Here is a 26,887-nt window from a genome sequence, read left to right as displayed (position 1 = left end):
GGGTAGTCGGTTGCGTAAACCCCTGGAGCAAGAGGCCAGGGGTTGCCTCCGTGGGGAATGTCCTAGGCCCACCTTGGAAGGGAAAGTTGCCATGACACAGGATTTAGATACCAAGATGGCGACATTTCTAGCTAAATTTATGAAAGATCCGTGTAAGGGTATTGATCGATCCTGGCGGTCGTGTAAAGACAAGCTGCTTGACGCGGTAGGATCTATTACTAAAATTCTTGATATGGCGGAGGAAGCTAAAGTTACAGGGACCGCCATTTCTCCCGACGTCTTGTCAAATTGGGCGCAGAGGGTGATTATATTTTTAGGCAACGCCAACTGCGCCCTTTCCACCGAACGCTGGAGGTCTTTCCTGATCAAACTAGACCCGAAGTTGGGGGACTTGGCCTCTTCGGAGGCAGGGGCGGTTGCCCAAGGCGGTCTCTTCTGGGAACCGTTTATTAAGGAGTTAGGGAAGTTCGTATCAACCTTCGCCTCCCTTGATAAGGCCCAGACCAGTATCAAACGCGTGTTCCAACAGCGTTTCTCTCAAGGGGCCGGTCGCGGTAGGGGCCGCGCGACCGGCCGTGGCGGGCAGAATGCCAGCAACAGAGGGAAAGGCTCCGGGCGAGGGCAGTACAACACCTCAGCCAATTTCAACTCCTTCTACCCTACAAGAGGGCAGCGTTTTGGAGGACGAGGTTTCAGGAAGAACTCCAACGCCAACAACGCAAACGGTGAGTGTTATCCCCGCAGAACGGGTTCAGATTGGCGGCCGGCTTGCGGCCTTTCGGAGGACGTGGGAGGACCTTACAGCGGATGCATGGGTGCTGCAAACTATCCGCAGGTTTCATATCGAATTCTACGATCAACCTTTTCAGGTGCGCGCCCCGCGCCCCATAACCTTTTCGGTGTCCGATGCCCAGTTGATAGACGAAGAGGTTGCGGAGCTCCTTCACAAAGGGGCCGTTCGTCAATCAACTCGGCACCCCTCAGGCTTCATCAGCAATCTTTTCTTAGTGGGTAAGCCCGGCAGGGGCCGCCGTCCGGTAATCAACCTCAAAGAGTTCAATGGATGGTTGGTTTATCGTCATTTCAAAATGGAGGGGATTCATCTCCTCCGGGATATCCTCCTTCCATGGGATTGGTTGGTACAGTTGGATCTCAAGGATGCTTATCTTGTGGTTCCAATCTATCCTCCACACCGTCGCTTCCTCCAGTTCCTCTGGCGGGAACAGGTGTTCGAGTTCACGGCCCTACCGTTCGGTCTATCCTCAGCTCCATCACGAAAGTGTTACACCCGTGGTAGAATTCTTGCGGGCTCAAGGGATTCGCCTGATCGTCTATTTAGACGACATTTTGCTGATGGCACAATGTCCACAAAGCTTGCTGTTACAACTGTGCCAGACTGTGGACCTTCTTCAGCAACTCGGTTTTGTCATCAATGGCGACAAGTCAGTTCTTGTACCCTCTCAGAAAGTAGAGTTTTTGGGATTTGTCGTCGATTCCGTCGACGCTTCCCTCAGCCTTCCGTCGCGGAAGTTGTCCAAGATCAAGCACGTCTTGCGGCAAACAATTGCAAAGTCTCACACGTCTTTACGACAAGTTGCCAGAGTGGTAGGCCTGCTATCGTCTTCGAATCAGGCCATCTTTCGGGGCCCTCTTCACTACAGGGCCTTCAGCGTCTCAAGGCTTATCATCTGCGCAAGGGCATGTCATACGACCAGATGGTTCCCCTCTCGAAAGAAGTCAAGGACGAGATGTCGTGGTGGCTGACTCACATGGAGGCCTGGAATGGCCGAGCGATTTTCGGGTCTACCCCGGACCTTGTTATCGAGTCCGATGCCAGCAGAGTCGGTTGGGGAGCGCGCTGTGGAGATTTTTCCACAGGCGGCACCTGGTCATTGGACGAACAGAAGTTGCATATAAACTGTCTGGAACTTCTGGCGGGTTCGTTCGCGGTACGCTGCTGGACCGGGGACTCGGTGAAATCGTGTGTCCTGCTAAAGATGGACAATGTGTCGGCAGTGCGATACGTGAACCACCTAGGAGGCTCGAGGTCCCGTGCACTGGCGAATTTGGCAAAGCAGTTCTGGGATTACTGTCTAGACCATTACGTATTGGTAACGGCGGAGTATCTGCCGGGTCAGGCCAACCAGGTGGCAGACTGGCACTCCAAATACCTTCGGGACTCCAGTCTGTGGATGTTGGATACTCAGGTCTTTCGCTGGCTCAACGAGCTGTGGGGTCCTTTCTCAGTGGACCGGTTTGCGTCCCGCTTGGACCATCAACTCCAGAGGTTCTTCAGTTGGAGGCCGGATCCGCTGGCAGAGGCCACGGGCGCGTTTCTCCAGGACTGGAGCAAGGAGAAGCCCTTTGCGTTTCCACCTTTTTCGATGGTGATGTGGACGGCGGCTCAGGTTCGCCGGCAGGACGTGGAGCTGGTTCTGGTGACGGCGCTATGGAGGTATCAAGTCTGGTTTCCAGTTCTTCTGGAACTTTCCTGGGATTCTCCAATCCTACTCCCCCAGTTTCCTCGCCTGCTCCTCAATCCCGATCGAGATCCGCATCATCTCATCGTTCAGGGCTCTCTCCGCCTCATGGCATGGAGGCTTTCAGGCGACGTTGGTCGCTCCCGGGCCTTTCGAGATCAGCTGAAGGTCTGTCGTCCAAAGACTGGGCTCTCAGTACGTCGAAGCGCTACAAATCCGCTTGGTCTAAGTGGGTTCGTTGATGTCTTCGACGGAACTTGGATCCCTTGGTCGCGGGAGTCGTTCCCGTGTTGAATTATTTGGCGGAACTGGCCGTGGATGGGTTTGACTACTGCACAATTAATGCTGTGCGTTCGGCTATTTCAGCGGCGCATCATCCAGTGGACGGTTCTCCGGTTTGTGTGCCGGCTCAGGGGGGCCATGGCCTCTAAGGCTTTCTCGGTGGGAGCTCGTTTAGAAGATTTGATGCGGGCCGCGGACTGGTCCTCTGATTCCACCTTTAAGAAGTTTTTCATGGTTTATTCCTCATGGTTAAATTTGGTCATGTGATTGTTTTACTTCGGCTGTAAGCATCTGTGCCTTCCATTACAACGCTTACCCTGTTCTATTTTTTCTGTTAGGAAATGACTGTTCCAAATCAGACCAATGACCGGAGTGATCTGAGTGCGTAATTCGCGCGAAGAAAGAGGAAGAACATGGAGAAGGGACTTCCTATCTATGGACTGTAATCATAGAAGAAGGACTCCGGGCAGACTGTTTACGTTACCAGGATGGGAGTTGTAGTCCCAGAGACATTTTTTCTTGGATTGTGTATTGATAATGCTTCATTGTTGTGATATGAGCATTTTTTCTACGTTGTGAGCTTTTCTGAGGCTGCTGTGTTTTCCCTATTGTAATAAATTGCAGAGAAAAAAAAGCATAATCCTCGCCTCCGTGTCCTTAATAGAATTGAAACTTACCGTTACATAAGCTAGGCAAATTTCGATTCCTTACCTTTGAATAGATACCCAAGCAATACCTCCAGGGAGGTAGGTCTACGATAAAATGTCATACCAAAAAGTTCAGTAGGACCAAATGGGCAATGCACCCGTTCCAATAGACCTGACTGTCAGGCAGTAGTGCTGTATGAATGCGTGCACGGAAGCCCACATTGCTGTCTGGTAAATGTCCAGGACCGGGACTCTGTGTTATAACGCAGTGGTCGCAGCCTTGGCTCTGGTGGAATGAACACAAGCCCTCAGGGCGTTGCTTATTGGACAGTGCATAGCAGATCTTAATGCAGAGCAGGATCCATTGGGAGATGGTCTGCCTTGTGCATAGCAATTCGCTTCTTCACTCCAACATACCCCACAAAGAGTTGGTTGTCCACCCGGAACTCCCTTGTGTGATCGAGGAATGACATCATTCTTTTTGGGTCCAGGTGGTGAAGTCACTCCTCTTCCTTAGAGGGATGTGGCAGAGCATAAAAAGTTGGCAGATTGATGGGCTGGCCTCCATGAAAACTAGCTTTAGGTCCAAGACGTCACCTATAGATCAGGTCTTTAGATTTGCTACTTTATATTGGAAGGCGGTCTTGATTGGCAAGGGAGACTTGTCTGCCTCCTATGTCAACCTCAAATCAGCATTCGATCTGGTACCACATGCAAGCTTATGTGCAGTTTTGGAGGATATGGGGATGCCTCTTGATATATTACCTCTGCTTATTAGGTTGAATGAAAAAAGAACTTTGCCTAGATCCAGTGGGGCTCGCAGGGACAAGTAACAGATAAGAATCCTGTAATAAGGGGTGTTCGTCAGGCTGCGTACTGGCCCCTACCTTATTCTCTATATATGTGAAAGGGTTCGTTCACCACCTCTTCTTTATAGAGGCCGACACACCCGTTCTGGCAAAAGTAAAGATACTGCTATTATTATTTGCAGACAATACACTTTTAATTTCTAACATGCTGAGTGGGCTGCAAAACGTTATAGCTAGCTTTGATGACTTTTGCATGCAGCGAGGCCTAGAGATAAATACTAAGAAAACAACATTTACTGCATTCAATCACTCCAAGAAGTTCAAAGGGAAGTTATCCCTGGCAGTGACGTATTAGAGCAGGTGGATTTGTATACGTATTTGGGTATCAAACTTGTACCTAACCTATCCTGGGGTCAGCACATTGATATGGCAGCCATAAACCATAGGCAGAGAATTGGAGCCATTTTAAAAGAACACCAGGCTACAAACACCAAGCCGGTTGAACCTGCTCTGAGAATCGATGAAGCAAAAGACCTGGGAGCCGCCATGTATTGCACTGATTTATGGGAGGTCAGTTGATATCACAGACCTTTTGACATCTGAAAACAAATCTGTAAGAGAACTGGTCTTGCTTCCAACTAGTACCACCCTGTATCCCTTATTATATTATGAGAGGAATCCAGTCCGGGTTTTGCTTGAGACCCGTAGGAGAGCACGGAGCACAGAGCACACTGAGCAGCGGGAGCAGTGGCAGCGGCGGGATCCCGGACCACGATCTAAGGGTGTCTGTAGCGGTATTGCCTCGCTTCTCTTGTGTATTGGCGTGCATTGGCGCTGCAAGTGAACCCCGGCCCTGCCCCGACCTTCAGCCCTAGGGGGGGCCCCTGGGCTCAGAGCGGATATTTGTGCGGACTATTGGAGGCGGAGAGGTTGCTGCGGCACGAGAAGCGGAATGGCTGCAGCGACCTAGCGTTTGCGTTGGCGTTGTGGTTTGTGCTTGCCGGTCGACCGCCGGCCAGAGCCAGAGTCTGCGCCCCCGGAGCCTGAGCCACACCACGACCTGGGAAGAGGTGAGAAGCGGCCCTGAGGCAAAGTGGGGGAAAACTGATAAGAATTGACCAGCCACGATACCACTGGCTCGTCGATCCTGCACTGAGGAAAAAATCCCTGCAAAAAACTGTGTGTGGTGCTCTGCAGGCCTGCTTGAATTGGGATTGGGGTGACGGAATTGTAGCGGAAGCGAGTCCACGAGTTCACGAGCGAGACAGCAAGACTGTACTCAGGACGGTGAGCCCTCCAGCAAAACCCAGCGCTGTGCCATGCCATGCTGCCTGACCCTGAACCCTGAATAGCCCCCTACTGATAACCCTGAATAGCCCCCTGCTGATCTTAAAAACCAAAGCCAAAAGCTAAGCTAAGCTAAGCTAAGTTAGAAACTAAAAGGCATTTGCAGGTATTTGCAGGGGCAACTCGCGGGGAGGTGAGTGGGCAGAAGCAGGGAAGAAGGGTGGCGACGGCCCGGGTCCTGGCCAACAACGCTGCTGTTGCTCAGAAACTGCCTGGTTGCAGTTTTGAAATCGCATCGGAAACCCCACAAGAATCCCCGCTGTGTTGAAATCCAGCAATCATAGAATATACTGCCAACTGGTCAGAACCTGTCGACTTTGGCAGTTTTGTTGACTGCAGCATCTTTGGCTTTTGAATATTGAATTAATCGTGGCCAAACCGGCAGTGGAACATTGTTGAAAACTGAGCCCTGGGCTGTCACACCGTCACATAACTGCAACATCGCCCCTCCCTGATGGCAGCTGCCCCAGTGTTGTGTGCTGTGCCCTTGCAAGCCGGGACACAGAGGGAGCAGACAGGCTTGGGAGGTACGAGCGGTGAGCCGCGGTGAGGCGCAGGGGACGCATAGACCACCGGAGCGGAGTAGCAGCCTCAAGATCACGGCCTACATCAGCGTTGTAGAGGGTCGCGGAAGGTCCGTGATCAAAACAAAGCTGCGGAGCCACAAGCATAGAAACGCGTAAAACACATAAAAACGCGAAGAGTCTGCAAAAAACGAAGCCGGAGAGAAAAAGTCATTAAGCCGACAGATCGTTAACAAGTAAGCGGGAAATCATGAGGTCCGGAAAAGTGCGGCAGGAGACAAATGACGAGACAAAAAGAAACAATGAAGATAAAGACCAGGGCCCACTAAAGACCGGGAAAAAAAAGAAAAAGACGGTACAGCAAAGAGAGAGACTTGTGTCTGCCCCCGAACTATCGACAACTAGTCCGAAAAAAACCATTGGAATTCAATTTTTTTTTTACTTGAAGGACCACATGGCGGTCATTTATGGCCAAACGTATGAACAAGAGCACCTGCCAAGTCCAATTACACCGGCGTCAAGGACAAACAACAGTGAACAGCCGCAAGTAAAGAGCAAGATAGAGGAAAAGGAAGCACAAAAATGCTCGATTGAGAACAACTCGCCAACTAAACCAACAAATCAGTCACAAACTTCTCAAATTCCTGCCAAGTCAAAAGGCAACATTGAAGATGGTAACTCAATGGTGGTACTAGCCCAAATAACAGCTCCCCAACTCAGGAAAAACCTGTGAAAATAGTAACCAGTAATACGGACAAAGACAATAGCCCTACTATAAGGGAAAACAAAACTGGGATCGAGCACATCATTGTAAAAGATGACATATGGTCAACCTCCTTCTCCTTACCCAATGAGACAAGCTTGGACAGACTAATGGAATCGAATACTCAAACAGGAAAGCTCATCCAATCCCAACGTAATGAAGAAACCAAGAATCAGCAAAGCCCGCAAGGTGGACACAGGCCGGCACAAGATCAGGAAAATGGACTGGGTGGAGAAGAAAGGTTAGAATCAACACCACTAAATCCAGACAAAAACCACGACAAAGGGGAAGAGGGGCAAGAAAAAAAAAAAGATGGCCAAAAACAATAAACCTGACGTCCCCAATTACGATCTCCTCTGTGAGTGGGTCAGAAGATGTGTCAGAGGTTTTGGGAGTTCAGGCTGGAGAGGGTAATAAGGCCCCATGGAGTGAAACATTATTAATAACCTTGGACCATGCAATTAGGGCACTGAATTTCCAGTCCGATAAAATGGATGTACAAATTGATTTAATAAATCTAATCGCTGGTCACATTTCAGGCATAAATACTAGGCTGGACCATATGGCATCGCTCCTACCTAGGAGGGTAGACACGGTATACCACGCAGATACCGCCCAGCCAAGCTGTGTATGTGGCAAATTGGTGGATAAACTGTCAAACCAACCTGACATCCTAAAAGATATCCTAGGGGCAGTTCAGTCTTCGATAGGAATAAAAAAAAAACAGGAGCCCCAAAGGGATAAAGGAGTTTGAAGAGGAAAATGGCAGCCTATACGAAGACAAGGAACAAAACACAAACAATGCCCAGGAACAAGAGAAAAAAAAGACAAACGAGGAGCGTTCAGAACAGAGAGCCCGTCGAATTGATGATACACAAAGCGTAAGCGACAATCAAAAAACAAAGTTAACAAAAAGACAAAGGAAACACGCCAGGAAGGGGAGGACCAAGCCTAAGGAGCTCCCTCTGACAAATGATCATACTTACCAAATCTTCAATCAAACAACCTCAAAGAAAGAGAACGGAAAAAAACGCTTCAAACCTCACAGGTAAGACCCTGGATCAATCAAACCAGTCAAGAGAGGAGAATGGATACAACTCGCTAATTGAATCAGTGACCTCTCCCATGTTGATCAAGTCAAATCACATACAAGGAGGAAAAAAGTTTGTCTACAAAAAAACATAAAACTACTCAGCTACAAAACAAAGAACGGATCCAAGTCGAAGGTGATGAAAAATGATCATGCGAAGAGGACAACAGAGACCAGGTAATAATGACACAGCGGATAAATGAAACCCCAACACATGCCGGTAGAAAAGTTAAACAAGACAAGTGGACCCAAAACTCTCCGAAGAACGTGGAAAAACAACCAATCGAAGGCAATAAAATCAACCAAAGGCAAATTATAAAAACAGATATGGAAGACGGAAGTGCCAGAACGCCGATTAAAATAAAGACAAACGGGTACGGGCGATCTTGCAACCTTCAACAAAAAGATCAGTACCTAGCGCATACACAGACATCTAAAAAAACAAAGTACGACAAACTGGAAGGTATAAAAAACAAAGGGAACAAGTTGAATACAGGTAGGCCAATCGCACCCATCTTTCAGCCCGATAGATAAACTACCGCAACTGGAGAAACAACAAAAAACGCCCTAGGACTAGGTAGAACAATAAACATGAAAGGAGAACCAATAAAAAACACACAACAGCAAGAAGAAAAGGAAGAAAAACCAGTAGTCCAAACAAAACAAGAATCCCCTGAAAAACTGACATTCGTACCAGAATATCAGACAACTGGAAGACAAGACTTCTTGAACAGAGGAAATATAATGCGGCTGCTCAAAGAAATTCCAGAATTAGATGAAATATCATCGCAAGAACTTCTGTCTGTAGAATTCAAAACCAACGTAAACAATCCGGACATAGAGGAGTTCTTAACAACTTGGTCGTCAAGAAATGTTGTAGACAGGATACTCACTATGAGCCTGACCTTTGAAGCATGGGACATTGGGCTGAGGTGACATCAACGGAAAAAATACCCATTCCCCCTTTTAAAAAACACCCAAAAAGAAATTCCAGAAAAGGAAGCCGGAAACCCTCAGAAATCATGCTTAAAGAGTGCATGCTCAGTAACCCCACAAAAAATACCACAATGAGCAAGGATCCAGGCAAACTCAGACGAACAAGAAACCATGCTGGAAAAGAGCACAGACTGGTCTTGGGTCGCAAAGGCGTTGAGCAATAAGAGTTCTTAGCCATTCTAAAAAGCCAAATGACATTAAAAAACACACCTGCGGATAACACTTTATGATCAAAACGAACCTGGGGAAAACTCAAAGAGCTCGGGACGAATCCATCACGTTGAACACACACACGATTAGCATTTGTTCCTGGAACGTCCATGGCTTCAACAGTATGGGGCAAGATCATTTGGGCACCCTAGAGGAGACCTAACAACATACATCACACAGTGGTACGGATGGCAAGTGGAAGAAGTAGATACTTGGGTTAATTGGCTGCAAGCAATAAAACTCACAGAGTGGACTAACTCAAATCAACACAACCATAACTTATTAATTCTCAATGTCTACGTACACCCAGACAAGAAACAGAAGAAGGAGAGATTAACAACACTATGGTCCTTGATCCAAGCACTACAAATCTCACACGGTTCGCATTTCCAGATCATTTCAGGAGATTTTAATAGTAACCTAAAAAAGGACAATTGTATAACTTAGGAGCTCGGAGACATGGGCCTATCAATTTTGAATGGGAACGTAAAGGGGGACAGACCCACATCAATAACTTTCTTAGGCGGTAATCGGAAATCAACAATAGACTTCACGATAATGAGCAATAACCTGGTGTCGAAAGTAAGCACTTTCTTGGTCGAGCAACGCACAGAAAGTGACCACTTCCCATTCATTACTAAAATCAATACGCTGGTCAACAAATCCCAAAAAATCAATACTGTTGCTCAACACACTGAAAAATTCAACCTTCGGAAAGTGATATGGGGAGGGAAAGACATAAAACCAACAATAGAAAAATTCAAAAAACAATTGTCGGAAATGACAAGTAAAGAAAAAGAAAACCCAATAACAACATGGGAATATTTATGTAGTGTCCTAACGAGAGACCCTCCACTCACAAAACCGAATAAAGGACAAATCGATGCAGGGAAGAAGCCTTGGTTCAACCTCTCCCTCAGGGAGGAAAAAAGGAACATTTCACGCGAAGTCCAGAATCAGGTAGCAATAGTGAAAAACGGAAAGAAACCGGATAAGGCGAAATTAAAGGCCATGCGTAAAGAAATATAAGACCCTGCTGAGTAAAGCAAAAAAACTATACTAAGAAGAAATCTGGACAAAATTACTAGTTGCAAGTAAAAATAAAAACGGTATTATTAAAAAATTGACAAAGGGCAACCTACTCAGACAAGAGGCAGGAATTGGAGAAAATAAATGGATCCATCATGTTAAAAACATGTTTTCTGGCAGGGAGAAAGGACAAAATCGACTGTGTAAAAAAGAGTGTGGAATATGCACCAAAAATTTAGAGCACGCAGAAGCTCTTTTTAGATCACAAGAAATCCAGCAGAAAGATATCAGCATGCCAACCGTGGCCGACGAGAATCGGTCCAAAAATAAAATGGGCAAGGAGCCTACAATACCATCATAAACACCAGAAGAAATAATACCATTCCTAGACACCCTGGTAACAACCAAACAGCTAAAAGGTATAATAAAACGTCTAAAAACAGAGGGTGGGGGGGCGTGGCCAAGATGGTAGCTTGAACGGACGCAGGTCTGCGTGGCTCCCTGCCCTGATTCCCCTTAAGCATTTATAAACATTGCAAATTGCCCCCAGACGCCGACCTTCGAGGGGCCCTGCTGTCCACAAAAGTCACACGCCCCCGACGCGGCTGGGGGGCCGGCGGCGTCACCTGAGAGCCCGGGAAACCGGAGAATCGTCCCGCCCGGGTAAGGCCCCGACCGGGAGGAGCGAGTGGTGTGGAGGGCGCCAAATCGAGGCCCCGGGCTGGGCCTATACGGACCGGTCGGAGAGGCGTTGGACGGCGGGAGACCCCATCGGGGGACGCCGCACGCCCCTCAGCCTCCGGAGACACAGAGAGAGCAAGGAGCTGGCCTGGCGCGCAGAGCTCCCGGCAGCTGGGAATCAGATGCGCCGGGAGTGCGAAAATCGAGGGCCCGGTATGGGCCTACGCGGCTGGGTAATGGCGGAGCGGAGGAGGAGTTAGCCCGCCGAGAGCAGCCACATAACCCCCAGAAAGGCCTGGAGAGCAGAGACCCGAGCAGACCTGTGGAGCTCCCGGCAGTGCATGACCAGACGTGCCGGGACTTAGGAATCGAGGGCCCGGTCGGGGTCTAGCGGGCTGGCACAGGCAGAGCTGGTGCAGGGTCAGCTCCTCGAGAGGAACCATGCGACCCCCGCAGTGACTCGTGGAGAAGAGCCTTGGCCGGAGTCACGGAGCTCTCGGCTGAGGGCGATTGGACGGGCAGGAGGCGAGGAACTTGAGGGCCCTGTCGGGGCCTAGGAGAGCCGGGCAGACCAGGGGGAAATTAGAGCGAGGGAGCGGTCGACCCCATTGCACGAAACCACACAGCCTCCAGTGAGACCAAGGGGGCAGTGGATCGGCCCAATGTGCGGAGCAGCTGGCGGTGAGTGGCCCGACACGTCCTGAACGAAGAAGCCAAAGCCCACGCGGGGCAGCGCAGCGACACAGAGGGGGTCGGCAACGCGACAGCACAGAGGGCGGTTGGCCCTGACGGAGGTAGCCTTGAACCCCCAGAGAGACCCCCGAAGAGGGAGGCAAGTCCCCCCCCCGAGGACTCAGAGCAAACCCTAGACCGGACCGAAGCGGCACAGGAAGCAGCTCGCCCCTGCGGAGGAAGCCCCCACCTGGCGGCCCTACTGCAGCTAACGTGCGTCCGGCTCCAGTGACCCCCCGAGACTGGAGACACCCTTGGGGCACACGGGGGAGAGAAGCGGCGGAGCGCATGGGCCGGTGAGCACCCCAGGCGCTGCTGGAAACCCTACCTGAGCGAGGCCCGAGAGCCGGGTCCTGAGGACACAGACCCGGAGAAACACTCGGGCCTACGAGGAGCCGACAGCACCAACCAGAAGCAGAGAGACACGAGAATCCAACCACTGGGGCAACTGACAAACGACCCAACACGCACAGCAACCACCCAGAGGCGCAGGCCCCAGTCAGAGCACGGCGTCACACACAGGGACCCACTGGGCAAAGAGGCGGGAACTGCAGGCCCGACATCGAGACTCGGTTCACCAGACGCAGGCCGGTAAGACGGGACCGCACAGAAGAAGCCTGTGCGGGTCATAGGAGTTGAAGGCCAGTCTTGGACCCTCCACCCGGGCCTTAGCAGAAGGCTTCACAGCTAGCAGGGGCGAGAAGGCGCGAGGCAAGACGTACAAGGGGCCTAGTGGTGGTGGCTCGCGACCGTGGAGGAGCCGGAGGGCCGAGGGCAGACGACGCAATCGTAGTGGAGAGAATCAGGAGGTTATCAGAGGAAAAGAGACGGGGGCGATAGACCCGGTCACGGTGGAAAGAGAGGCTGCAAATCTCAGACCAGAGGAGGCAGTGTGGGTGAGGATCACGGAAGACGCGACCCCAGGGCCCACAACGCACAATCCCGCAACGACCGGAGGAGTGACGAGAGACCCGGTTGGCCCATCCCCGCGGCCTGGGGAACGGCACGAGCACAGAGACGCGGGCACTGCCTCCCTTTATACTTCGATCCCGCAGGATGAAGCTATCCAGACGATAATGGATGTGTTGGATCAAAGAATCAGACCACACTGGGTCCCGACATCTTTTCTAATTAAGCTACTGGAAATAGCCATGAAGAAGAATTATTTCATATTTGAAAATCAATTCTATTTCCAATGCAAGGGGGTAGCGATGGGGGCTACGTATGCTCCGAGCCTAGCTATTATCTTCATGGATAAATACGAGGAAGATCATCTATACACTGAGTCGAATCCATACCTTAATAACATTGAGGTATGGAAAAGGTGCATTGACGACGTCATAATGATCTGGAAGGGAGATCAGGGATCATTAGACAAATTCTTCGTATGGTTAAACCAGAGGAATGAGGATATTCAGTTCACCATGACGAGGAGCACGGAATCAATAGACTTCCTTGACTTAACTTTCAAAATTGAAGATAATACACTATACTGCAATCTCTATCGGAAGCCCTCAGAGAGGAATACTTTGTTGATGTACGGGTCGCATCACCCGCGCAATTTGAGGGATAATTTGCCCTACGGCCAATATCTTAGCATAAGAAGAAATTGTAGCCAGAGAAAAGATTTCTTCCGGGAAGCTGAAGACCTGACTAACCGTTTAATGGAGAGAGGTTAGCCAAGAAGTCTACTAAAACGTGCTAAAAAGAGAGCATGGTATAATTCAAGGGAGAATCTATTGGAGGTTAAAGATAAAAAAAGAAGACTCCAATAATATTGTATGTGTTACCACGTTTAACACCAAAAGCAATGATGTGAAGAAAATAATATCCAAGTATTGGAATTTGGTTGCTGGCGAATTGAAAACCACAAAAAAAACGACTTTCGCTTTCAAGAGAGGAAGGAATGTGAAGGACAAAGTGGTACAAGCATATTTGGAGCCAAAAAAGCCACCTGACATCAGGAGTATGTTCAACTTTCCTCCCATTACTGGTCTTCACAAATGTGGCTCATGCAAGGCTTGTGATCTTTGCCAAGAAGGGGACACTTTCTCACATGAGAATAGGATTTACCAACTCCGCGAATTCTGTAACTGTAATAGCATGAATCTTATTTATGCAATCCAATGCCCCTGTACTAAAATATACGTGGTACAAACCACACAAAAAATAAAGACACGCATCCTGCAACATGTAAGTAGGGTGAAATGTAAGACTGTAGGAGCACCCCTAGTGGACCACTTCTCTAATCTGAAACATGCCCCGTCAGACATCAAGTGGTGGGTACTAGAAAGAGTACACATTGGCCAGAGAGGGGGTTCAATTTCACAATCGTTAAAGTATAAGGAATGTCGCTGGATTCACACTTTAAACTCTGTGATAAACGGGCTGAATGAAGTTGAGGAAACTCATAGACAAATGGGGCAGTTATAGGAATTGCTGGCTCTCCATTTCCCTATACCAAACTGGTTCCTGTGATATGTGGATGTTGATAATGTTGTCATTGAAGTACCTTATTCATTTTTTTGATGTGTGGAATGGTATTGTATTATTTAAATTCCATAAGACCCAAACAGGTACCTTATTGCACTCAAGCGGTACAAAGTTTAATTGTAAACATATAACTGACGAAACTAAGTACAATGTATATACCATCAGGTCTTTGTCAAAAAAGCATGAAATGTAAGACGTGTCTAAATAAGTATGACCAGAATTAGTCGGCCAAATTAATGGACAATTGAAAACGAGGGCAATGTCAAATAACTGGAAGATGCCCCGCACATTTAGATTTTTGAGCCTTCGCGGTTGCCTAGTAACCTTGGTCACGTTTGACTACACGCAAGTCTGCCACGCAGTTCGAAACTCCGAATACAGTTATTTAAACAAAATAAACATTAACATACTGAGGATAGCGGAATCAATTGCCGTAGCCCAAATGAATGGTCAATCGAGTACAAGGTCGAGAATATGCCCCGTTAATTTAGATTTTTGAGCGTCCATGGTTGCTAAGTAACCATGATCACGTGTGATGACTAGTTCCGGGTCACGCACATTTTTACGCTGTATGCCGCAAATAAATCTTGTTGTTCCGTGTTGGTGCGAGTTAGTCTACAGCATGGGCGGCGCTGATGAAGAGAGGAAGAAATAACCCGAACCGCTGCATTATTCACGCCGCACGTAGGTGAGTCTTGACCCACAAGCGGCTTGTACGCATTGTTGAATGCGTGTTTTTAATAAAGTTGCGGATTGTAATGCGCATATTTTATCACTGTTAGGAGAGAAAGTGCTGGCGTTTCCCAACAAGGAATTCCCAAGTCGGAAGGGATTAAACTTAAGGACTACATCATTTTTAGTTGGCGCCTCGAATTCTGAGTGAGGTGAGCATACTAAAATGATTAATTTGGTAGTTGAAAACACATTTATGGACAGGGAATCAATTATTAAGCACATGACCCTTGTTATTTATTTAGAGAGAAGTGACCCGATAATAAGCAACTTTTGTGAAGTTATCGTCGGCGACAGAAGTCACTGTCATACCGACAGGTAAGCAAGATGCATGGAGTTTAGTAATCATTGTCATTTCTTAATGACTTAATTTTTTAAAATAAAGAAAAAGGAATTTTAAAATTAAAATAAGGCACTAATTAGGCTCTTTCCCTAACAGAGCTGAATTCTTCAGTTCCCTAACCACCAGATGCCCGGCTGGGCTTCATGGTATAAGGTGAGTCCATTTAGCCATTAGTGGCCAATATTGGTATATGTCCCAATTCAGAATCCATAATAACACCATCCCTTGTCAATTATTTCACGTAGGCTGTCCCCCCGTCCCACACAGTCCTGAGAAAGACCCCTCGTGACGCCAAAAGGGCGCTTTCAGAGGGTCGAAACGTCGACGTATAACATGCTGGACCTATAGTGCTAATTTCCTGTATTAAATACTGACTAATGCGGTGTATAGGTTGATATTGCACAATATAGGCCCTACTTAAGTCGTCTTTTTTATATCCCATTTGTATATAATTGCATGAACTTTTTTGTCACACCTGCGCCGTGAGCACTGAGCACTCTATGTCACTTTGCACCATCTATTCACCTTTCAGCCTTTTTGTAAAATTGTATAATTAGGGTATACGTGAATGATTACAATTCATAAAGTACAATATGAAAATATCGAGGGTTTGGATTCTGTTTTTTAATGAACTGTTTTTTATTAGGAATCTTTGGTTGAAATGCTTTAAATGCTAAAATGTTAATTGAATAGTTGACTTGACATTGCTATTTTGAAAGAAATACGTGGTACCCATATGAACCATTTGTTGTTATTACTCGAAGTTGAGGCGCAGCAGGTAACGCCGCGATGGCGAATAGTAACCGCAGAGGAGGCCGCTCCATCACTGACCTGTTGTTGAAACAGCCGTCTAAAGGAGATAAGTCCCAAACAGCATCGCCGCCGCCCACGCCCGCCACCAACCTGGGTGCGACCAAGGAGGAGGCCCCTGTCACGAGGTCCTTTCTTGAGTCCTTGTTCGGCACACTACGGGAAGACTTTCAGACCCTAAAACAAGAACTGGTGAGTGAACAGAAGGAACTGCGCCGGGATATGGACGGGCTAGGGGAGAGAGTGGCAACAATGGAAGATTCCAATCACGTCCGCTGTGAAGAGCTGGTGCAGGAAGTTCTGCGATTGCGAGAACAGCAAGTGGACCTTCAAGCACATAACGAAGACTTAGAGAAGCGCTCCCGGCGGAACAACATAAGGGTCCGGGGAGTGCCATCAAAGGCGGAAGGGAATAGTGTCACTATGTACATCCAGGATCTGTTCCGGGAAATTCTCAAGGAGCCCGCGGACTTCCCCATCCGTATTGATCGGGCGCACCGGGTGGGGCTGGCGCGTCGTGCCCCGCCCCCCCCCGACATACTAGCTTTTCTCCCAGACTTTCCACTCAAAGAGAGGATTCTTAGAGAGGCGCGCCAGTCCCAGCCTATCCGGTTCCGAGACGCCTCAGTGGAACTCTTTCAAGACCTCTCTGCGATAACACTCCAAAAACTGAGGGACTTCAAAATTGTCACCACGTTCCTGAGGGATAAAGGGGTGCCCTACTCTTGGGGCCACCCGTTCAGGCTAATCTTTCGGTGGGACGGAGCCCTTCACCAGATGCGCTCCCTCCAGGACACCTGCGCCCTCCTGGGGCTCGAGATGCCGGATCAAGACCATAGCGACGACGCCACTACGGAGTCGTCACAGGAGAATCAGTCACAAGCCCGACGAGATGGCTGGCAGAAAGTTCGAAGACGGCGACAACCTAAGTCGCGTGCACGCCCGGATCAGACAACGATTGCCAAGGAGCATGCAGCGCCAGTCCAGGAAGTGGCAAAAGACACCTCGGCCTTCTTAAGACAGCAACGAAGGGGGCCTTCTTAAGACAGCAACGAAGGGGGCATACATTTGAAGCCACGACAAAGGGGGGAGAGGGGTGGGGGGCCACGAAGGTCGCTGATGCCACATTCCCCATCTAATTTTGACTCCACAGGTTTGGGTCTATTTTGACTTTGGTTACTCTACAGGTTTGCACTATAATAGACTGACCTGGGACTATGACTCTTACTTGGGTTTCACTGGTTGGGATCAGGGGAGGGGGGGGGCAGTGAGTGGGACTGGGAAAGGGGGGGAGAGGCACGGTTGGGGTTGCCAGGAGGGGCACTTTTTTGGGGTTGGGGTTGGGGGTAGGGTGGGGGGAGGGACCTCCTTGTCCACTAGTGCTGAGAGGAACCGTTTTTCTTTTTTTCCCTTTTCTCCTATTGCGCTGACAGCTCACACACATAGCGCGCCTGCCTCTGCTGCATGTCCGGGATGACTCAACCCTTGACCGTTCTCTCACTGAATGTGAGGGGGCTTAATAGCCTAAACAAGCGCAGGGCGATTCTCTCTTTTCTGAGGAACTCACGAGTGGACATCTGCCTATTGCAGGAGACACACCTACTACCCAAAGATCACCACAGACTTAAATCCCACTCCTTCCCAGAGCAGTTCTTCTCATCGGCATCCAAGAAAGTGGCTGGGGTGGCGAACCTAGTAGCAAGATCCTTCAGGGGACGGGTGTTGCAAAAAGAAGCAGAGATTAAGGGCAGACTATTGGTCCATCGCTTCCTGGTGGCGGGACAGACGTTGTTGATAGGCTCGGCATACGCACCTAATGACGGACAGGAACGATACCTGCACTCAGCGCTAGAAGCGGCCACAGCCAACACGCACCCACACTTACTGATAGGGGGAGATCTCAACCTAGTATTTCACAACACAGCAGACCGCTCTAACCAGAGCTTCGGTCAGGTCGGGGCACTTTCCATGGTGGGACACGCACATCTTGCAGATTTAGGTTTGGTCAACCTGTGGAGACTCTCCCACCCCCGAGCCACAGCCTACACGCACTATTCGGCTGCCCATAAGTCCTACGCGCGACTAGACTATTTCTTATGCTCTACCCAGCTGGCGGCGCGCACGCAAGATGTTGAGATCCTGCCAGCCTCGCTGTCGGATCACTCCCCAGTAGTGGCGTCCTTCCTGATACCGGACACTCCCGGTCCACAACGACACTGGCTCCTGCGCGATGGCCTATTGCAAAACCCTGCCACGATTGAGAAGATTACAACAGCCATCGGCCACTTCCTCGCTCATAACGCCAACGGCGACACCTCCAAAGCCACCCAATGGGCTACGCTTAAAGCCATCCTGCGGGGCGACTTTATCTCGGTGGCCGCGGCCAACAATAGGGAGCGCGCACAGAAGAGGGCCGAATTTACGCAAAGAGTAGCAGAGCTGGAGCAGATGCACCAGCGCACAGGGGCAGCCAGGGAGAGGAAGATGTTAACTGCCCTAGATCAGGATGTAGCGGAGTTTGCAGCCTTGCGCCTGAAACATGCCTACTACACCGGGGGAGACCGATGTGGGAAATTGTTGGCATGCAAGCTGCGAGAGCAGCGCCAGAGGCAACACATTCGGACTATCCAACCTAGCAGGGGTGGCCCGATTACAGAGGACGAGGCCATAGCTGCAGCGTTCGGAGGCTCTACGCCGACTTGTATGACGCAGACAATCTAGATCTGCAAGCTGGCAGCAATTATCTGGATGGGGCGACCCTCCCGTCCCTGAACGAGGCGCAGGCAAAGTCGCCCGATCGGCCCATTGGCCTGGAGGAAGTCATCTCTGCAATCTCCCGACTCAAATTAGGGAAATCGCCGGGCCCAGACGGCTACCCTGCGACTTTTTATAAGAAATTCTGCCCGCAGGTGTCCCCCCTACTGCGAGATCTGTTCCATACCTTTGATCAGCCGGGATCCATCCCTCCGGAGCTGCTGGAAGCCCCAATCTCGGTGATACCCAAACCCGGTAGAGACCCGACTAGGTGCGGTTCCTACAGGCCAATATCTTTATTAAATATCGACCTCAAGCTCTATACAAGTATCATAGCCGGCCGACTGGCTCCCTATATGCAACAGCTGGTAGAACCTGACCAGGCTGGCTTCATCCCTCAAAGGCAAACGAGCGATAACACAAAACGTGTCCTCCACCTGATCGAGGCTGGGTCACGAGCGAGGCCGGGCTGCATGCTCCTCACCATAGACGCTGAAAAAGCGTTTGATCTGGTGCACTGGCCCTATCTTGACCTGGCGCTACAACGATTCGGCTTTGGGGAAACTCTCCCAAACCGCATATTCAACTGCTATAGGCAACGAAACGCTACGGTCCGGGTGAATGGTCACACCTCACCACGTTTCCCGATTGGCAGAGGGACCAGACAGGGCTGCCCGCTTTCCCCCCTCTTATTCGCGCTCTATATGGAGCCATTGGCACAGCGCATTAGACAACACCGACTCATCCAGGGCATCCCACTTGGTGGGGACACACACAAAATCAGTTTGTATGCGGATGACATTCTGCTCTCTCTCATGGACCCGATGCAATCCCTGCGGGCGCTCTTTATCGAGCTGCATACCTTTGCCCTGGCCTCGGGCTTTAAAATTAATGTGGATAAGTCAGAGGCGCTGAATGTGTCCCTGCCCCCAGAGGTGTTGGCGGAAGATAAGGCAGAATTTGACCTGCAATGGTCTACTTCTACTGTTCCCTACCTGGGAGTCTTGCTAGCGCCAACAATACGAGCTACAGCAGAGGTCAACTATGCCAGACTCAGCACATGCCTCAATGAGGCTCTTAGGAAATGGAAGAACCTCACACTTTGCAGGCTGGGTCGCATGCCGCTGCTCCCACAGGTCCTCTGCGTCTTCCAGACTCTCCCGCTGCGCCCGCCAGCGGGATGGCTCCAGAAAACGCAAGCTGATCTGACACGTTTTGTATGGAACGGCCGCCGCCCCCGCTTTAAGCACCTGATCGTAACGCTCCCCCGGCACATGGGGGAGTAGGGCTGCCCGACCTTATCCTGTACTTTCAAGCGCACACGTGTGGAGTGGTACCAGTTGGAGTCCAGCAAGCACTGGCTTTTTCAAGACCAGGTGAAGGCGGGCCGTACCCTCCAGGGTGTTCCCTTCCTACCACGGCGCCACAGGCCACCTAACCTATACGCATCGTATATCACTAGTACGGTCATGAAAGTGTGGGACAAAGTGGCAGTCCGGAGAGATCTCACTTTCTTTCCCTCCCCGCTAACGCCAATATTCGACAACCCGGATTTTACCCCAGGCCTAGACACACAGGCATTCGCAGCTTGGAGAACTACGCCCTGCAGGGAGGTGGGCCATATGTTTGACCTTCAGGGCATCCTTCCTTTCCAGAAGGTGAAGGAGGCCTATGGCGTACCAGAAGCAGACCGTATGCCCTATCTGCAGGTCCGACATTGGGTCCTACATACGTCGATCAAACCGGGAGCGCAGCGCTTTCTTACGCCCTATGAAAAATGGCTACTGACACGCACGTCGGAGAAGAAACTGCTCTCGGACATATACCAACACCTGCTTCTTACTAACATATCCACATATAACGCGGGGAGGGCTAGATGGGAAAAGGACCTAGGAAGGCAGCTCTAGCGCAAAGAATGCGAAGGGATATACCATAGGGCCCGGCATTCGGCCTATCACACAGGTCTCACTGAGACACTCACAAAGGTGGCTACCTACTGGTATTACACCCCGGAGCGCATACACCGCTGGGACCCCCAGGTCAGTGACCGCTGCTGGAGAGGCTGCGGAGAGTTAGGCACACTTGAGCACTTGCTGTGGAGTTGCGAGCGGCTGCAGCAACATTGGACCACTATCCTAGACCTGATAGACACGCATTTAGACACCCAGCTCCCACCATTTCCTGCCCACGTGTTACTGGGTCTACCCAACGCATTGATGTACCCCCTAAAGTCTATGAGAGGGAGGCTGATAGCAATTGCTCTAGGGGCAGCTGTGCAAAACATTGTGGCCCGCTGGAGAGATCCTCAACCTCCTGTGCAACTGGGCTGGCTGCACAGCCTTTGGACTATTCTGGGAATGGAGAAGCTCTGACCACGGCGGGCAGAGGGGACGAATTTGCGGACCTCTGGCGGCCATTTTTGACCCTACTTACGGGGGAGTTCAGGGAATTGAGCTGTCCCCGTTACCTGCGATTGTTGCATCTTGCTGACACACCACTCTCAGAGATCAAGACAAAGCCACGCAGAAAGACATCCCAGAAATAGGGTTTCATCCATGGTACCCTAGCCACTGCTACTGGTTTCTTTAGTGTTTCCTTTCTTCTTACTCAGCGGACAAGGGGGAAGTTGGGGGTAGGGTGGGGGAGGGGGTTAGTTGGGGTTTTTCGTACAACGCAGGCATCGTTACAGCGACCGACTGATTATCAGTCTTTCAAACGCGGCCGGCCCAGCTGGGTTGTAGGCGGCATGCTGTGTTTAATATGCTTCGTAAGGAACTCGCATTGGCAATGGCGCAGCAACTGTATTGTCACTGTTCGGCCTGTGCCTCCACAAGCACCAGTCGGTGTATTTGCTTTGAATAAAAAGATTTAATACTAAAAACAGAGGGTGCAGCAGGTCCTAACGGGCTCCCAAATGCGCTTTTTAAATACTCCCCGGAGTTCTGGGCAGAATATTTAGCACCACTCTTTAATTGGATCTATAGCCAGAACAAAATGCCCAAGTCCTGGAAAGGGAATATAATACACCTCATTTTCAAGCAGGGCGATCACAACGACCCAGGGAATTACAGGCTAATATCGCGGATCGACGTGGAAGCGAAACTTTATGGATCATGCTTGCTGCAGCATCTCCAAGACTGGATGCAGGACACAAATATAATACCCATGTTTCAAACGGGTTTCAGGCCAAGAACGGGCACTTTAACAAATTTTACAACCTTGGCCCTTCTAAAGGAAAAAGCAGAAGCAAAGAAGACCAGACTGTTTGCTTGTTTTATAGACCTGCGATCCGCCTTCGATAGGGTGAATCGGAACAGACTATGGGAAAAATTAAGATCATGGGGGTTACCGAAGAACCTATTGGAGGCTATAATAAGCCTGTACAGTGACACCTGGGCTAGAGTCAAACTGGGAGACAGTAGCAGCATTACTGCCGAAATACGCACGCAACAGGGCCTAAAACAAGGCTGTGTACTGGCCCCAAGATTATTTAATCTCTACATGGCGGACATTACCAAACACATACAGGCGGGGGAAGGTCACCCACAGAACTTGGCAAACACCCCAATTCCCTTTCTGCAATATGCCGACAACATAGTTGTGTTGAGTCAAACCCCAATAGGGCTGCAAAGAATGATAAACAACCTTGTAATTTATTTGGAGCACGAAAGCTTGGAATTAAATAAAGAAAAGACCAAAGTAGTCCGCTTAGTAGATCCGAAGAAACCAACATTCAAATGGTACGCAAACAGTACCCAAATAAAGGAGGAAGTATCCTATAAATATCTAGGATTAAAATTGGGTCGAGGCCTGACCAACAAAGAACATAAAATAGACCTAAAGGTGAAAACACACTCCCTGATCTATGCACATCGGTTATTGCGGAAAAAATTGAGCTGTCCAAATTACACACACTTGCTAAACGTGATGAAATCACAGACCTTACCCACCTTGTCATACGCATTGGCCACCTGATGTGGCAAAGAAGCGGGGCTGCTAAATAACCTACAAACAAAGGTATATAAACCGGCTCTAAATCTTCCAAAATCAGCCTCACCAGCACAGGTACGCCTAGAATTTGGCCTGCTGAATCCGAAATTTCGCAGTATGGGTACTTTTGCGAAACTTTGCCACAAATTACGTTTGTCAGAGGAAGGCTCACTGGACAGCCTGTGTTGGAATGAAATCGAAAACAAGCAGAAACAGTCTATACTAGGCAGCTGGGGAGACTTCTTGTTGCAATCCTTGAGGGGTTTAAAAATCCAATCAACATGGGATTCAATCCCGGACAGAACCAGCTTTGATAAGACAACAAACAACGCTGTCAAATGGGAATCCTTTCTTGAAGACAAATCGATAATTTCGAAGCGACAACAAGGGTGGTCAGTGATAAACTCATATTCTGGGACAAAGCCACAGCCTTATTTAGAAAGTCATTTTAATGAGAATCTAAAACAGAGATATATAGAACAACGACTGGGCTTACAGCCTTCTAAGGACTTGCTACCATCCTGGAAGGGCAGTTATACAGACCCTCATTGTTGCCTATGTGGGTACCAAAATAAAACATTACCCCACCTGCTATGTGTTTGCCCGGCTCTTATGGACTTAAGGAGACGACTTTTAAAAAACATTTTTAATAAACTGAACATTCGTACATGTAGGCAAGCTGTAATTCGATGGTTGGAGGGATAGTCTCCCGTGTTGGCTTGTAGGGGGGTCAAATACATGAGAAAAGTAGAATCACTCCTACGACAAGCGGAACATGGGGAGACAAGAGATGTTTTTTTAACATGTACAAAATAAGACCATTTTAACAAATTTCGACGATTATCTAATGCACTGTAATTTTGTAATCATTTTTAATAATTGGAAACAATGAATTTTGAATTTTGTATCCCTTATTTTTAGACCTGGGCATGAAAAAGGTATCCCAGAAATTGCTTCTGCAACCTCTTTAATATTGGTGTAGGTTCTGGACCACATCAGAACTGAGACACTATATAGCCGCTTTAGAGGAATTAATTATGCTTGATAAAGGAAATCGATTTTGGTGACCTGGGCCAGTGCCCCTAGGTGGACAAGCTTCCTTCAAAAGATATATTGAAAAATAATTATTGGCCCCACGTTCTCCAGCAGGACAAGCAGGCAATGGGGGGGGAGGTGGGAGGCTGCAACACTGACATGCAACTTCTTAAATTCTAAGTCCACACCAACTCTAGAGTTGTATTGGGACCTAATCACTGTTCCTCATGATAGGAATCTTTACCACCAGTTTAGAGTGGGCACATGTGAGAAGTTGGCCTGGTATATGATGACCACTAATTCTAGTGAGCATCTTGTACCAGTCCAAACGACCCTTATGGTGATTGGTTTTAAGTCAACCTTATAGACAAGCTATCCTACTGGTAGCATGGACTTAAAGCAGTCTTAGGCTTAACTCAAGAGGGCATGTGAAGCCAGCTGTTTTACCATATGCAATCCTTCTTAATACCATATGAAAGGACATCACACAAGTTATATATTATAAAATATATGTATTTATTTCTAGAATAATCCCCTTAACTCTTTATGAGCACAGGAGCACAAGCGTTAAACAAAGGACACAGTATAACATACAATAAGCTGCACAATTATGGATAGGCCGGGTGGCCACTCAAACCGTATAAGTACCACGTCACGAACAATGAACAGGCCTAGGGCCTTGGGAATCGCTGGGCCTACACTGGACTAACGAAGGTTAGGTCGGGAGAGGCCCACAGGATACGGGTGCAGAGTCTATAGGCAACCGCATTTACCATACAAGTCAATGGTGCGTAAAAATCAGAAAGTTATAGGTTTCGGAGACTTCTGACTGGACTAGAACTTAGCCACTTAAAACTAGGACACTAGAGGTGTAATCCCCTATGGGAGCACCGGAATTAACTCGTTACCTCACCCACAGGAAGCGGGTGCATAGGTGCCAAAGTGTGTCGGGTTTCGTCGTGGAGTTCTATGGAGCCTGTAGATGAAGATGCTGCAGGAGGCCAGGACAAAAGAGTCTGGTTGGATCCAAGGGTGGATCGAAGATGTAGAGTACCTGAAAGCAGAGGGAGCAGAGTTCAGGTCACTAGCCAGTGACCAGCGAGGAACCAGGAAGGAACCAGGCGATGTCGGGTTGCAATCAGGTGATGTCGAGGTGTTTGTCTCCGCTGCCACGTGGACCAGGAAGGATCGAGGAGGCCCAGCTGGTGAACACGAGCTGTCCCACGAAGGCTCTTGCTGTCGGTGGTGTCGGCACTTGATTCGGCGTCACCAAGCCTTGGCAAAGGCAACCCACGCAGGATTCGAAGATGGCTTCTTGATCGGACAGGGAAGGTCAGATCAATGGCTCCTTTTCAGGAGAGCTGGGGTTAGTCTGGAGCAACCAGACCAGCAGTGTAGTTTCGTAGTTTCGTCGTCACAGAGGCCACTAGCCAACGGGCAAGCGACCGGAAAACGCGTCGAGCAGCAAAATGCAAAAGGGCCCCACGCAGCACTCAGCGAGTGTGGAAAGGTGATCTTTAGTGCAAAAGCTGGTCGGGGCTGAGGCTTCTCGTACCCCAAAGCACAGCGTCGAGGGAGCCTCGGGGACTGCACAGGAAGCACTTTGTTGACTTTTCAAGATGGCCGGTCCCACTTCTCTCGTCGCCTCCACGGGTCTAAGCTTTGCTAGGACTGTGGATCGGGCTGTTGGAAGTCTGGGAGTCTGGGTCTTGTCGGTCTCTGTCGTTCGAGCTCTGGCGGGAGCAACGGCAAAGAAAGTCTTGTCGCGCTGATGGTGCCTGCTTGCATAAGGTGGCCACTCCTTGACCACAAGGGAGATTCTTCAGTCTTCTACGTTGAGTAGGATGTCGAAGGGTCCAGATGTATGTTTCAAAGTTTCAGTCAGGATGATCTAAATTGCATTGGCACAGCTTCTAACTTTCTTCCACATCAAGGGGCTGGATCACCTGCTAGGTCCCTCCTATGGGTGGAACCCAGGAAGGGGGTGGTTACACCCCTTTCCCTTTGTCCAGTTTCGCGCCAGAGCTGGGGCTGGAGTGCCCCAGCACCGGTTTGAACTGGACTATGCATGGGGTGCCTGTGCGCCTCAGGCAGTGTCTAGTTTCATTCAACCCTCCCTGCTACAATCCACTATCTCCTGTCTGGGGTGGTGGAACACCTCCCTGTGACAGGATACCATTTGTCCAGGCCTCCCCTGCCGGAGTTTCGGTCAGCAGCAGGAGGCCAGACTCGTGTCTGTGGCAGCAGCATCCATTTTGTGATGCTGGGGCTCTGGTTAGATTTAACCGCGTTTAAGCAAAGTAACATGTCTTCTCCCTCTAGAAGGGTGGAATGCTACCCCCGTTGCCAGGACTGGCGAAGGGGTAGTATTCCAAAGCGTATGACACCTTACACGACATGTTTTGATAAAGCCAAACCAAAGTTAGCAAGGAACCGCGAGGATTATAATGCACTTAAGAGTATGGTATGGCAATATCCCGGAACAGCTAAGGGGAGTTGGTCCCGACAGCTGCAGACAGGCTCAGCTCATGCTAGAGCACCATCTCACATAAAACCAACCACTCTGCCTCCAGGATTGATAAGGCCTGCCATAGGAGTGACTTATAGGTGTATATGTGTCCAGATATAGGTTTAGATATAGGCATACTATATCTAAGCAAGGGGTGATTACCCAACCTTGCCCCAGCTGAGTGATCAGCCAGTTGTGTCAGTTTGGATAGCCAGCCAGGGGTGGCAAAAGATATGCTGCAGCCCCTGGTAGGCCTTGGATACACCTATGCCCTGGGTACCTATAGTACACTGTACAGGGGCTGATAAGGTGACCCAATGTCCAATTGGGTATGTACCTAAAGTACATGGATGTGAATTTAGAGAGAGAACAGCAGGCTGTGGGTCTGATTAGCAGGCCCACAGCCACATTAAGTCGAAAACCAGTGAAGCAAAAAGCAAAAATTGGGTTGACCATAGGAAAGCAGACCCTACTCTCCCACAGCACACTCCCTGTCAAAACATTTACTGTAAAATGGAAAAGTTTATCTTGTGAATAGTGCCCATGTTGCGAAGAACAGAAGGAAAATGTCCTGCATGTGTTGTTGGCATGCAAAGCATACACTAGGTTCTGATTTGTTTGGATTGCACCA

At 49.3% G+C, this 26,887-nt stretch overlaps 1 protein-coding gene across 1 annotated transcript in view; it reads right to left on the bottom strand.

The window, feature by feature from the left end:
• Nucleotides 1-26,887, bottom strand: part of LOC147722860 (kinesin-like protein KIF17) — a 1,643,424-nt gene that overhangs the window by 347,991 nt on the left and 1,268,546 nt on the right. The gene's annotated exons all lie outside the window — the stretch shown is intronic.

The sequence above is a fragment of the Lissotriton vulgaris genome, chromosome 4_1 (genome assembly GCF_964263255.1).
Source record: "Lissotriton vulgaris chromosome 4_1, aLisVul1.2, whole genome shotgun sequence".
NCBI classification, from domain to species: Eukaryota; Metazoa; Chordata; class Amphibia; order Caudata; family Salamandridae; genus Lissotriton; species Lissotriton vulgaris.
This window is presented reverse-complemented; position numbering and strand designations above follow the sequence as displayed.